Source organism: Rutidosis leptorrhynchoides, chromosome 11 (assembly GCF_046630445.1).
Source record: "Rutidosis leptorrhynchoides isolate AG116_Rl617_1_P2 chromosome 11, CSIRO_AGI_Rlap_v1, whole genome shotgun sequence".
In the NCBI taxonomy this organism is placed as follows: domain Eukaryota; kingdom Viridiplantae; phylum Streptophyta; class Magnoliopsida; order Asterales; family Asteraceae; genus Rutidosis; species Rutidosis leptorrhynchoides.
The window spans coordinates 20,850,186-20,865,266 of record NC_092343.1 but is presented as its reverse complement, the minus strand read 5'-3'; positions in this window follow the sequence as shown (position 1 = coordinate 20,865,266).

Here is a 15,081-nt window from a genome sequence, read left to right as displayed (position 1 = left end):
TATCAAATAATGATAATCTAAAATATCCTGTTTACACACGACCATTACATAATGGTTTACAATACAAATATGTTACATCGAAATCAGTTTCTTGAATGCAGTTTTTACACAATATCATACAAACATGGACTCCAAATCTTGTCCTTATTTTAGTATGCAACAGCGGAAGCTCTTAATATTCACCTGAGAATAAACATGCTTTAAACGTCAACAAAAATGTTGGTGAGTTATAGGTTTAACCTATATATATCAAATCGTAACAATAGACCACAAGATTTCATATTTCAATACACATCCCATACATAGAGATAAAAATCATTCATATGGTGAACACCTGGTAACCGACAATAACAAGATGCATATATAAGAATATCCCCATCATTCCGGGACACCCTTCGGATATGATATAAATCTCGAAGTACTAAAGCATCCGGTACTTTGGATGGGGTTTGTTAGGCCCAATAGATCTATCTTTAGGATTCGCGTCAATTAGGGTGTCTGTTCCCTAATTCTTAGATTACCAGACTTAATAAAAAGGGGTATATTCGATTTCGATAATTCAACCATAGAATGTAGTTTTACGTACTTGTGTCTATTTTGTAAATCATTTATAAAACCTGCATGTATTCTCATCCCAAAAATATTAGATTTTAAAAGTGGGACTATAACTCACTTTCACAGATTTTTACTTCGTCAGGAAGTAAGACTTGGCCACTGTTGATTCACGAACCTATAACAATATATACATATATATTAAAATATGTTCAAAATATATTTACAACACTTTTAATATATTTTGATGTTTTAAGTTTATTAAGTCAGCTGTCCTCGTTAGTAACCTATAACTAGTTGTCCACAGTTAGATGTACAGAAATAAATCGATAAATATTATCTTGAATCAATCCACGACCCAGTGTATACGTATCTCAGTATTGATCACAACTCAAACTATATATATTTTGGAATCAACCTCAACCCTGTATAGCTAACTCCAACATTCACATATAGAGTGTCTATGGTTGTTCCGAAATATATATAGATGTGTCGACATGATAGGTCGAAACATTGTATACGTGTCTATGGTATCTCAAGATTACATAATATACAATACAAGTTGATTAAGTTATGGTTGGAATAGATTTGTTACCAATTTTCACGTAGCTAAAATGAGAAAAATTATCCAATCTTGTTTTACCCATAACTTCTTCATTTTAAATCCATTTTGAGTGAATCAAATTGCTATGGTTTCATATTGAACTATATTTTATGAATCTAAACAGAAAAAGTATAGGTTTATAGTCGAAAAAATAAGTTACAAGTCGTTTTTGTAAAGGTAGTCATTTCAGTCGAAAGAACGACGTCTAGATGACCATTTTAGAAAACATACTTCCACTTTGAGTTTAACCATAATTTTTGGATATAGTTTCATGTTCATAATAAAAATCATTTTCTCAGAATAACAACTTTTAAATCAAAGTTTATCATAGTTTTTAATTAACTAACCCAAAACAGCCCGCGGTGTTACTACGACGGCGTAAATTCGGTTTTACGGTGTTTTTCGTGTTTCCAGGTTTTAAGTCATTAAGTTAGCATATCATATAGATATAGAACATGTGTTTAGTTGATTTTAAAAGTCAAGTTAGAAGGATTAACTTTTGTTTGCGAACAAGTTTAGAATTAACTAAACTATGTTCTAGTGATTACAAGTTTAAACCTTCGAATAAGATAGCTTTATATGTATGAATCGAATGATGTTATGAACATCATTACTACCTTAATTTCCTTGGATAAACCTACTGGAAAAGATAAAAATGGATCTAGCTTCAATGGATCCTTGGATGGCTCGAAGTTCTTGAAGCAGAATCATGACACGAAAACAAGTTCAAGTAAGATCATCACTTGAAATAAGATTGTTATAGTTATAGAAATTGAACCAAAGTTTGAATATGATTATTACCTTGTATTAGAATGATAACCTACTGTAAGAAACAAAGATTTCTTGAGGTTGGATGATCACCTTACAAGATTGGAAGTGAGCTAGCAAACTTGAAAGTATTCTTGATTTTATGAAACTAGAACTTTTGGAATTTATGAAGAACACTTAGAACTTGAAGATAAAACTTGAGAGAGATCAATTAGATGAAGAAAATTGAAGAATGAAAGTGTTTGTAGGTGTTTTTGGTCGTTGGTGTATGGATTAGATATAAAGGATATGTAATTTTGTTTTCATGTAAATAAGTCATGAATGATTACTCATATTTTTGTAATTTTATGAGATATTTCATGCTAGTTGCCAAATGATGGTTCCCACATGTGTTAGGTGACTCACATGGGCTGCTAAGAGCTGATCATTGGAGTGTATATACCAATAGTACATACATCTAAAAGCTGTGTATTGTACGAGTACGAATACGGGTGCATACGAGTAGAATTGTTGATGAAACTGAACGAGGATGTAATTGTAAGCATTTTTGTTAAGTAGAAGTATTTTGATAAGTGTATTGAAGTCTTTCAAAAGTGTATAAATACATATTAAAACACTACATGTATATACATTTTAACTGAGTCGTTAAGTCATCGTTAGTCGTTACATGTAAGTGTTGTTTTGAAACCTTTAGGTTAACGATCTTGTTAAATGTTGTTAACCCAATGTTTATAATATCAAATGAGATTTTAAATTATTATATTATCATGATATTATCATGTATGAATATCTCTTAATATGATATATATACATTAAATGTCTTTACAACGATAATCGTTACATATATGTCTCGTTTAAAAATCATTAAGTTAGTAGTCTTGTTTTTACATATGTAGTTCATTGTTAATATACTTTATGATATGTTTTCTTATCATAGTATCATGTTAACTATATATATATATATATATCCATATATATGTCATCATATAGTGTTTACAAGTTTTAACGTTCATGAATCACCGATCAACTTGGGTGGTCAATTGTCTATATGAAACATATTTCAATTAATCAAGTCTTAACAAGTTTGATTGCTTAACATGTTGGAAACATTTAATCATGTAAATATAAATCTCAATTAATATATATAAACATGGAAAAGTTCGGGTCACTACAGAGGGGGTGTTTGGCCGTGATTTTCAAGGGGAACAAGGGGTGACAAACTTTTACTTTTTGGTTAATGGTTGTCTAAAGTTGGTGCTTATGTTAGGATCTCATGCAACATTAAGGATAATACTTGATACAAATGCTAGTATGTTCCCTCTAATAAATGGGCATTTGTCTTACTTATTAATGGGTCACTAGCTATTAATAATTGAGCTAATTAAATAGTTCACTAACTAGTGTAGGGTGGGCTAAGGCTCAACAAGGTAGAAAGTCCAACAAGACTAACTAGTAAGCATAAGTAAATTACTACGCGTAATTAAACATCCAAAAACCCAAGTAATTATTATTATGAAATAATAATTAAGATTTCGTAGTCATGATATTCCGATTACGATAGAAGTTAAACGTGTACGCAGTACGCAGTTCGTTCGTAACGTCAAGTGACACTAACGGTCATAAAGGCTTCCGGTGATCAAGTTAAGTATCATACGTAATTAAAGGCACATTTTATCATATAAATGAAAGTAAGCCATGTGTATAAAGATTCCAGAGTATAAAGTAGCACAGTACGCACAAATGCGCAGTTTCGCAAAAATCACAAGGCACAAAAACAAGTCGAAAAAGTCGGGTCGTTACAGACGTCATGTCAAGGATCCGACTCTCTATCGGAGCCTTGCAGGCGCTCTTCAGTATCTCACCTTCACTCGTCCAGAAATCTCATACACAGTTCAGCAGATTTGTCTTTTCATGCACGATCCTCGGGAACAACACATCCATGCCCTCAAACGGATCATTCGTTACATACAGGGCATTACTAATTTTGGCTTACAGCTATATTCATCATCTCCCACTAGTTTGGTTGCCTACTCTGACTCTCATTGGGCCGGTTTCCCAACTACCAGACGATCTACCTCTGGTTATTGTGTGTTCCTCGATAACAACATTTTATCATGGTCATTAAAACGGCAACTCATGCCTCCTCGCTCCAGTGCCGAAGCAGAGTATCGTGGGGTTGCCAATACTGTTGCAGAGACCTGTTGGATTCGTAATCTCCTACGTGAGCTTCATTGTCCCCTAACTCCGCTACTCTGGTATATTGTGATAATATCAGCTCGGTCTACCTTTCTACTAATCCGGTTCAGCATCAGCGGACCAAACACATTGAGATTGACATTCACTTTGTGCGCGATCTTGTTGCTCAGGGGTAGGTTCGGGTTCTTCACGTGCCATCCAGATATCAGTTTGCTGACATCTTCACCAAAGGTCTTCCGTATGCATTGTTTGACGAGTTCACATCCAGTTTTAGCGTCCGCTCTACTCCCGCTTCAACTGCGGGGGGATGTTAGACTATATTTAGCCCATCTGTTTATGTATTAGGCTTAACCTATGTCACTACTAGGGTTTTACATGTATTAGTATTTATATGAGACATGATGTACGATACAGTTTATCAATTCAATAGTATCATTGCTTTGCACTTCATAACATACGTAACTTTACGTGGCAATACCACCATTTTTCCTGATCAAAACTTTTTTTCACAAATGTACGGGCGTAAAATACGCCTTTGTTATTTATCTGATACTTTGCTGATTTTAATAACTTTTTCGTACTTTCACCATTAATCGCCATTTTTCACGAATTCTTCACAATAACTTTATCTTAACTTCAATACATAAATAATAACCATCTTTTACGCGTAGAATCAAGTGTAAAATGTAGCTCGATCATTAGTCATGTGAGACGTGGCTCCCGTGTCCAAATACCAATTGTCATCGGGTGGATTTAAAGTCATCGGGTGGATTTAAAGTCATCGTGTTCATAGCAGCCTCAATAGAGCCTGCATAATTAGAGTTGGGCCGAGGGCCCAAAATACCGGGCTGAGGAGTACCAGTTTGTGGACGGCCCCAAGACATTGTGGGATAAGGGCATTGAAATGTCCCGTTCATATTGATTATAAACGTTCCATATTAATTGATTTCGTTGCGAGGTTTTGACCTCTATATGAGACATTTTTCAAAGACTGCATTCGTTTTTAAAACAAACCATAACCTTTATTTTAACGACAATGTTAACAAGACACCACTTAGATTATCCAGAAATGATAATCTAACAAATATCACACTTACACACTACCAATACATATTGGTTTACAAATATTAATATGTTACAACAAAATAAATCTCGAATGCAGTTTTAAACAATATTATACAAGCATGCTGACACCAAATCTTGTCCATATAATAGCATGCAACAGCGGAAGCTCTTAATAATCACCTGAGAATAAACATGCTTTAAACGACAACAAAAATATTGGTGAGTTATAGGTTTAACCTATATTTATCAAATCGTAATAATAGACCACAAGATTTCATATTTCAATAGATATCCCATACATAGAGATAAAAATCATTCATATGGTGAACACCTGGTAACCGACTTTAACAAGATGCATATAGAATATCCCCTATCATTCCGGGACTCCCTTCGGACATGATGAATTCGAAGTACTAAAGCATCTGGTACTTTGGATGGGGCTCGTTGGGCCCAATAGATCTATCTTTAGGATTCGCGTCAATTAGGGTGTCTGTTCCCTAATTCTTAGATTACCAGACTAAAAAGGGGCATATTCGGTTTAATAATCTAGCCATAGAATGTAGTTTCATTTACTTGTGTCTATTTTTTAAAATATTTATAAAACTGCATGTATTCTCATACCAAAATATTAGATTTTAAAAGTTGGACTATAACTCACTTTCACAGATTTTTACTTCGTCGGGAAGAAAGACTTGGCCACTGGTCGATTCATGAACCTATAACAAATATGTACATATATATCAAAGTATGTTCAAAATATATTTACAACATTTTTAATACGTTTTGGTGTTTTAAGTTTATTAAGTCAGCTGTCCTCGTTAGTAACCTACAACTAGTTGTCCATATTTAGATGTACAGAAAATAAAGCAATATATATTATCTTGAATCAATCCACGACCTCGTGTATACAAGCCTCAGGCTAGATCACAACTCAAAGTATATATAATATTTTGGAATCAACCTCAACCCTGTATAGCTAACTCCAACATTACTGCATATAGAGTGTCTATGGTTGTTCCGAAATATATATATATATATATATATATATATATATATATATATATATATATATATATATATATATATATATATATATATATATATATATATGGGTCGATATGATATGTCAAAACATTGTATTCGTATCTATCGTATCCCAAGATTACATAATATATTAGAATACATGTATATTACAATATGAGTTAGCTAGGATATGATTAATATAGATTTTTTACCAATTTTCACGTAGCTACAACAAGAAAAATTATCCAATCTTGTTTTACCCATAACTTCTTCGTTTTAAATCCGTTTTGAGTGTTTCAAGTTGCTATGGTTTCATATTGAACTTAAGTTTATGAATCTAAATAGAAAAAGTATAAGTTTATAGTCAGAAATACAGGTTACAAGTCATTTTTGTAAAGGTAGTCATTTCAGTCGAAAGAACGACGTCTAGATGACCATTTTGGAAAACATACTCCCACTTTGAGTTTAACCATGATTTTTGGATATAGTTTCATATTCATAAGAAAAATCATTTTCCCAGAAGAACAACTTTTAAATCAAAGATTATCATAGTTTTTAATTAACTAACCCAAAACAGCCCGCGGTGTTACTACGACGGCGTATATCCGGTTTTACGGTTTTTTTTTCGTGTTTTCAGGTTTTAAATCATTAAGTTAGCATATAATATAGATATATAACATGTGTTTAGTTGATTTTAAAAGTCAAGTTAGAAGGATTAACTTTATTTGCGAACAAGTTTAGAATTAACTAAACTATGTTCTAGTGATTACAAGTTTAAATCTTCGAATAAGATAGTTTTATATGTATGAATCGAATGATGTTATCAACATTATTACTACCTTAATTTTAGTAGGTAAACCTACTGGAAATGAAAAAAATAGATCTAGCTTCAAAGGATCCTTGGATGGCTTGAAAGTTCTTGAAGCAGAATCATGACACGAAAACAAGTTCAAGTAAGATTTCCACCCGAAATAAGATTGTTATAGTTATAGAAATTGAATCGAAGTTTGAATATGAGTATTACCTTATATTAGAAAGATATCTTACTATAAATAAGAAAGATTTCTTGAGGTTGGATGATCACTTTACAAGATTGGAAGTAAGCTAGCAAACTTGGAAGTATTCTTGATTTTATGAAACTAGAACTTATAGAATTTATGAAGAACACTTAGAACTTGAAGATAGAACTTGAGAGATATCAATTAGATGAAGAAAATTGAATAATGAAAGTGTTTGTAGGTATTTTTGGTCGTTGGTATATGGATTAGATATAAAGGTTGCGTAATTTTGTTTACTTGTAAATAAGTCATGAATGATTACTAATATTTTTGTAATTTTATGAGATATTTCATGCTAGTTGCCAAATGATAGTTCCCACATGTGTTAGGTGACTCACAAGGGCTACTAGAGTTAATCATTGGAGTGTATATACCAATAGTAAATACATTTAGAAGCTGGGTATTGTACGAGTACGAATACGAGTGCATACGAGTAGAATTGTTGATGAAAATGAATGAGGATGTAATTGTAAGCATTTTTGTTAAGTAGAAGTACTTTGATAAGTGTCTTGAAGTCTTTCAAAAGTGTATGAATACATATTAAAACACTACATGTATATACATTTTAACTGAGTCGTTATGTCATCGTTAGTCGTTACATGTAAGTGTTGTTTTGAAACCTTTAGGTTAACGATATTGTTAAATGTTGTTAACCCATTGTTTATTATATCTAAAGAGATGTTAAATTATTACATTATCATGATATTATGATGTATTAATATATCTTAATATGATATATATATACAATTAAATGTCGTTACATATATGCCTCGTTTCGAAATCCTTAAGTTAGTAGTCATGTTTTTACATATGTAGTTCATTGTTAATATACTTAATGATATGTTTACTTATCATAATACCATGTTAACTATATATATATCCATATATATGACATCATATAGTTTTTACAAGTTTTAACGTTCGTGAATCACCGGTCAACTTGGGTGGTCAATTGTCTATATGAAACCTATTTCAATTAATCAAGTATTAACAAGTTTGATTGATTAACATGTTGAAAACACTTAATCATGTAAATAACAATTTCATTTAATATATATAAACATGAAAAAGTTCGGGTCACTACAGTACCTACCCGTTAAATAAATTTCGTCCCGAAATTTTAAGTAGTTGGAGGTGTTGACGTATCTTCTGGAAATAAGTGTGGGTATTTCTTCTTCATCTGATCTTTTCATTCCCAGGTGAACTCGGGTCCTCTACGAACATTCCATCGAACCTTAATAATTAGTATCTTGTTTTGCTTAAGTCTTTTAACCTCACGGTCCATTATTTCGACGGGTTCTTCGATGAATTGAAGTTTTTCGTTGATTTGGATTTCGTCTAACGGAATAGTGAGATCTTCTTTAGCAAAACATTTCTTCAAATTCGAGACGTGAAAAATGTTATGTACAGCTGCGAGTTGTTGAGGTAACTCAAGTCGGTAAGCTACTGGTCCGACACGATCAATAATCTAGAATGGTCCAATATACCTTGGATTTAATTTCCCTCTTTTACCAAATCGAACAACGCCTTTCAAAGGTGCAACTTTAAGCATGACCATCTCTCTAATTTCAAATTCTATATCTTTTCTTTTAATGTCAGCGTAGCTCTTTTGTCGACTTTGGGCGGTTTTCAACCGTTGTTGAATTTGGATGATCTTCTCGGTAGTTTCTTGTATTATCTCCGGACCCGTAATCTGTCTATCCCCCACTTCACTCCAATAAATCGGAGACCTGCACTTTCTACCATAAAGTGCTTCAAACGGTGCCATTTCTGTGATGACCCGGAAATTTTTGACCAAATTTAAACTTAAATCTTTATATGTTTCCGACACGATAATAAAGTCTGTAATGTTGAGTCTCGAAAACTTTGAAATTTATATTCATGTAATCAATTACCCTTTGACTATGCCCGACGATTCACGAACAAGTGTGTATAAGTAAATATGTAAATAAATTTATATATGAGATTTGATATGTATAAATTGTTATATCAATATTCTTATTATTACTTTCATTAATATTAATATTTGTATTATTAATATTCTTATATAAAATTGAAACATGTAACATGATTAATATTAGTACTATGAATAGATATTATTATTATTATCATTAAAAATCAATATTATTGTTATAAATTATTATTGTTATTATTATTATTATTATTTTTATCATTAGAAAATAATAGATTTTTTTATTATTAACATTAATAATATGATTATTATTATTATTATTATTATGATTATTATTATAATTATTATAATTATTATAATTATAATTATTATTATTATTATTATTATGTATTATTATTATTATTATTATTATTATTTCTATCTCTTTTACTAATTTTATTATTACATTGTTACTTTTAATATCATTTATAATATTAAGTGTAATATTAATACAATTATATAAAAGAACTAATTATAATATATAATTACTGAATCATATATATATACAGTTATATAAAAATACCTATATACATACAGATTACGAATATATATATATATATATATATATATATATATAAGAACAGATATCCATACATATGTATACATGAATATAGATGTATATATATATATATATATATATATATATATATATATATATATATATATATATATATATATATATATATATATATATATATATATATATATATATATATATATATGTACAGTTACAAATACAGAATAGAACGTAATCAGTTTCTTATATCTCCTTTACTGTGTGTGATTAATCTTTTAAATCTATCAAGTACCAATCACAACATAAAAACAGAAGAGTAATCCAAATTCAGTTTCGAATCGCTATCTACTTTTCATTTTCTTTTCTTTTACTCTGTCTTCTTCTTCCGATTGAAGAATCTGTGATCTTTCATATTTTCTTTTACTTCTGTCTTCTTACTGATTGAAGAATATGCTGTCGACCACCATCAACATTACAAAACAATAACTTAATCAATTATTATCGTTGTATCTATACTTACATATACAAAGCACATAGAATGACAGAATGATAGATTTCATCCAACACCACATTATACTTCTCGGTTCCAAACTACAAAATCACCCGCCATCGAACTCAAACACCACCATCAATCTTCTACTTTGTTTCCTATTTTGCACAAAACCAAAACCCCTAAACGTTGATGTAATCCTACCGCTGTTGTATCAGTTGCGATCGAAGACCCATAACTACCACCACTGGTATATCTGTTTTCTGTCGAACAAAGTCAGACCACACCACTACTCTCAACATGTTCGAATACTATGATTAACCACCTGAAATCTATTGCTGCTTTGTGTGTCATTTTGATTCTGTATCTGTGCTAAACGATCTAAACAATCACCAAAGATCAACCCTTACTGCCGTTATGTATATTTTTTTTTGATTTGTTTCTGCTTTAGCTCAAACCAAACCACCATCACTGTTATGTTACCACCACAACTTCTGTTTTTGTTTCATTGCAGCTGCTCCTTTCAATGTTTACGGTTCAAAAACCCTAATAACAGTGTACACCATGATCAAACGCCAACAATAATTTAACTAACATATTAAACACCATAGTTCCTGTTTTCTGATGAATAACCGAAAGCCAAACACCTCAAATTGATCTTGGATGCTTCACCATTTCTGTTGTACAACTACTGCTGCTACAACTATCTTATATCCGTTTTATATTCAAGTCAAATAAACCACTCAATAACTTCCTTCTTATGGCCTACAATGGCACTTAAAAAAAAATGTGGTGATTGATAATGATTAAAGAGTACGTGGACCTCATTCCTCCACTTAACCAATATTGAAATACCCCTTTGAATGGTTACTGTCAAATTTTTGATTGAAGAAACCGATCCCTACAACTAAACTTTTACGAGGCTGGGCTGTTATGATCCTTTTCATATTTGGGCCATTTGTTTGATTGGGCTGCCGTGTTCAGTCTTTTCTTTTGGGCTGAACTACTCTCTTTGGACTGATACAATTTTAGTTGGGTCGTTGGTTTCATTCTGTTGGGACATGTCCCAAATTTTGTTGGGTTGAAACCCACCACACGTACACTTGTTTTAATTAAGAAATGATAATTGATGATGTAAACGTAAGATGATAATGGAAATGATAGTACTGTTTTGCAGTTTAAGATGATGATGAAACGGAAGATAAAAACGATGATGGTATTGATGAATATCATGATGAATGGTAATCGTGATAATGTCGTGGTATTATTGAGATACATGAATCATGATGATAATAATGATATGATGATGATGATGATGATGATGATAATAATAAAGACTGTAGGATTATGATAATAATTAGAAAATGATTAAGACTATGATTATAATTTTGATTGATGAAGAGAAAATCAAAAGACGATGAAGATGTTAGTTCTTGATGGTGAAACAGACATACATATTAATTATATAACTGAGCGAGTTATAAACGGGAAAACATTAATGGTTAATTGGTTTAAAGGTGTTATCGGGTTAGCGGGACGTCGCGGGTTCAAACCCGGACTTGGGCATTTTTTTAAGGACCACTTCTTTGAGGTAGTTTACTTATTTCTCATCATTATTTTTATTTTTATTATTATTATTATTATTATTATTATTATTATTATTATTATTATTATTATTATTATTATTATTATTATTATTATTAAAATGATAAGGTTAGGTTTAAAAATAAAATTTAGGATTAAGTATATGAGTTAAAATAGGTTAATGATACGATTATGGTTATTAAGAAAAATTATAATTAAGTTTACGTTAAATACTTATCATTATTTTTGAAAATTATTAATATTATTATTATTAAAACTATTATTATTATTATTAAGTATCATTATTATTATTATTATTATTAAAACTATTATTATTATTATTATTATTATTATTATTATTATTATTATTATTATTATTATTATTATTATGATTATTATTATTATTAGTATCAATATTACTACTAATATTATTATCATTACTACAATAAAAATTAGTCATATAGAAATATACTTAACTAAACTATATTAACATTTTTATTTAATTAAAGTATATAAAATAAGTATAGATAATCTAGTTACTAATGAAACGTACAAGTTACTAACATACCAATTAATAATAAAACTTAAACTTGTTCGATTACGAATATATGTTTTAATATATATAATTAATATAGGTTCGTGAATCCCAGGCCAACCTTACACTTGTTCAATGATGTTATATATATTTTTACTACGAAATACAGTATGGTGAGTTTCATTTGCTCCCTTTTACTCTTTACATTTTTGGGACTGAGAATACATGCGCTGTTTTTACAACTGCTTTATTAAATGACTTTGAAATATATTTTGAACTGCGAATACATGAAATGCTTTTATAAATGTTTGACAAGATAGACACAAACAAAACATCGAATGAATTATTATGCAGACAGAGGTTCTGCGGATTACCATTGAATTATGTGGACATGATAATTGCCACCATTGAATTATGTGGACATGATAATTGCCCCCATTGAATTATGTGGACATGATAATTGCCACCATTGAATTATGTGGACATGATAATTGCCACCAATTGATGTGAATGTTATGTATCGAGAGAATGATTTTATACACAGGTTATGTGTATTAGTTTTTGTGCACGAGTTATGTGTACGGTTACTAAGATTTAGAAAAGATGATTTCGTACACGAGAAAGGTGTACTGTATTTAAAAGATATCGCATGTACATTACAGGTGGGTATAGGATTCGGGCCCATTTGTGCCATGCAGCATTTAAATCTCGTGGTCTATCAAAATGATGAATTTTATTGTTTATGATAAACTTATGAACTCACCAACCTTTTGGTTGACACTTGAAAGCATGTTTATTCTCAGGTATTAAAGAAATCTTCCGCTGTGCATTTGCTCATTTAGAAATATTACTTGGAGTCATTCATGACATATTTCAAAAGACGTTGCATTCGATTCATCGAGTTCATCAAGATCATTATTACGTCAATTATAGTTGGATATATTATGAAATAGTATGCATGCTGTCAATTTTCAATGTAAAGAAAGATTGTCTTTTTAAAAACGAATGCAATGTTTGTAAAATGTATCATATAGAGGTCAAGTACCTTGCGATGTAACCAACTATTGTGAAACGTTTATAATCGATATGGACTTCATCCGAATGGATTAGGACGGGTCTTTATGAAAGGACCCGTTCATATACATTATAAACGATTCACAATAGTTGATTACATTGCGAGGTATTTGACCTCTATATGATACATTTTACAAACATTGCATTCGTTTTTAAAAGACAATCTTTCTTTACATCAAAAATTGACAGGCATGCATACCATTTCATAATATCCACTATCTAACTATAAATTGATTTAATAATAATCTTTGATGAACTCAATGACTCGAATGCAACGTTCTTCGAAATATGCTATGAAAGACTCCAAGTAATATCTTTAAAATGAGCAAATGCACAGCGGAAGATTTCTTTAACACCTGAGAATAAACATGCTTTAAAGTGTCAACCAAAAGGTTGGTGAGTTCATTAGTTTATCATAATCATTTATTTCCATCATTTTAATAGACCACAAGAATTTCATTTCCAGTTCTCATAAATATACGTCCCATGCATAGAGACAAAAAATAATCATTCATATGGTGAACACCTGGTAACCGACATTAACTAGATACATATAAGAATATCCCCTATCATTCCGGGATCCTCCTTCGGACATGATATAATTTCGAAGTACTAAAGCATTCGGTACTTTGGATGGGGTTTGTTAGTCCCAATAGATCTATCTTTAGGATTCGCGTCAATTAGGGTGTCTGTTCCCTAATTCTTAGATTACCAGACTTTAATAAAAAGGGGCATATTCAATTTCGATAATTCAACCATAGAATGTAGTTTCAATTACTTGTGTCTATTTCGTCAAACATTTATAAAAGCGCATGTATTCTCAGTCCCAAAAATATAAAGGGTAAAAAGGCAAATGAAACTTACCATACTGTATTTCGTAGTAAAAATATATATAACGTCATTGAACAAGTGCAAGGTTGGCCTCGGATTCACGAACCTAAATTAATTATATATATTTATGTGTTGGTCAATATTTGTCTAACAAATTAGATCAAGTCATAGTGTACCACAATCCTAATGCTCGAGACTAATATGCAAAAGTCAACAAAAGTAAATTTGACTCAAAATAATTTCCAAAAATGTATACATGATTAATATATAGTTTAAATATCGTCGTTTTATATTTTTAAATATTTTTAAAATATTTATTAGAGTAAATAATATAATTTATTTATTAATAAATAAAATTTTATATTATATTTATATAATAAAATATACTTTTATATATATTAAGTAATAAAATTTATAGGGTTCATTTAATATTATAAAGATAATATGATAGGTATTATTAAAGTAAGTTATTATACGTAGTAAAATATGTTTGAATCAAATATTTATTTGATAAAATAATATCTATAATGATAGTAAGTAAAAGTTGTATTATTTTATAATAATAATTATTATTATAAAAATATCAATATTTATAATTACTAAGATGACATTATGATAAACGATAATTCTAATTATGATAACTTTAATATTTACGATAATTTTTAATATTATCTTTAAAATAATAATTCTATTTAAAATAATAATAATAATGATATTTTATAGTAACAATGACATTTCTATTAAAATGATAATTTTTGTTAAAATGATAGTTTTAATACTAACGATAATTTTAATAATAATAGTAATGATAAAAATAATAAGAACGATAATTT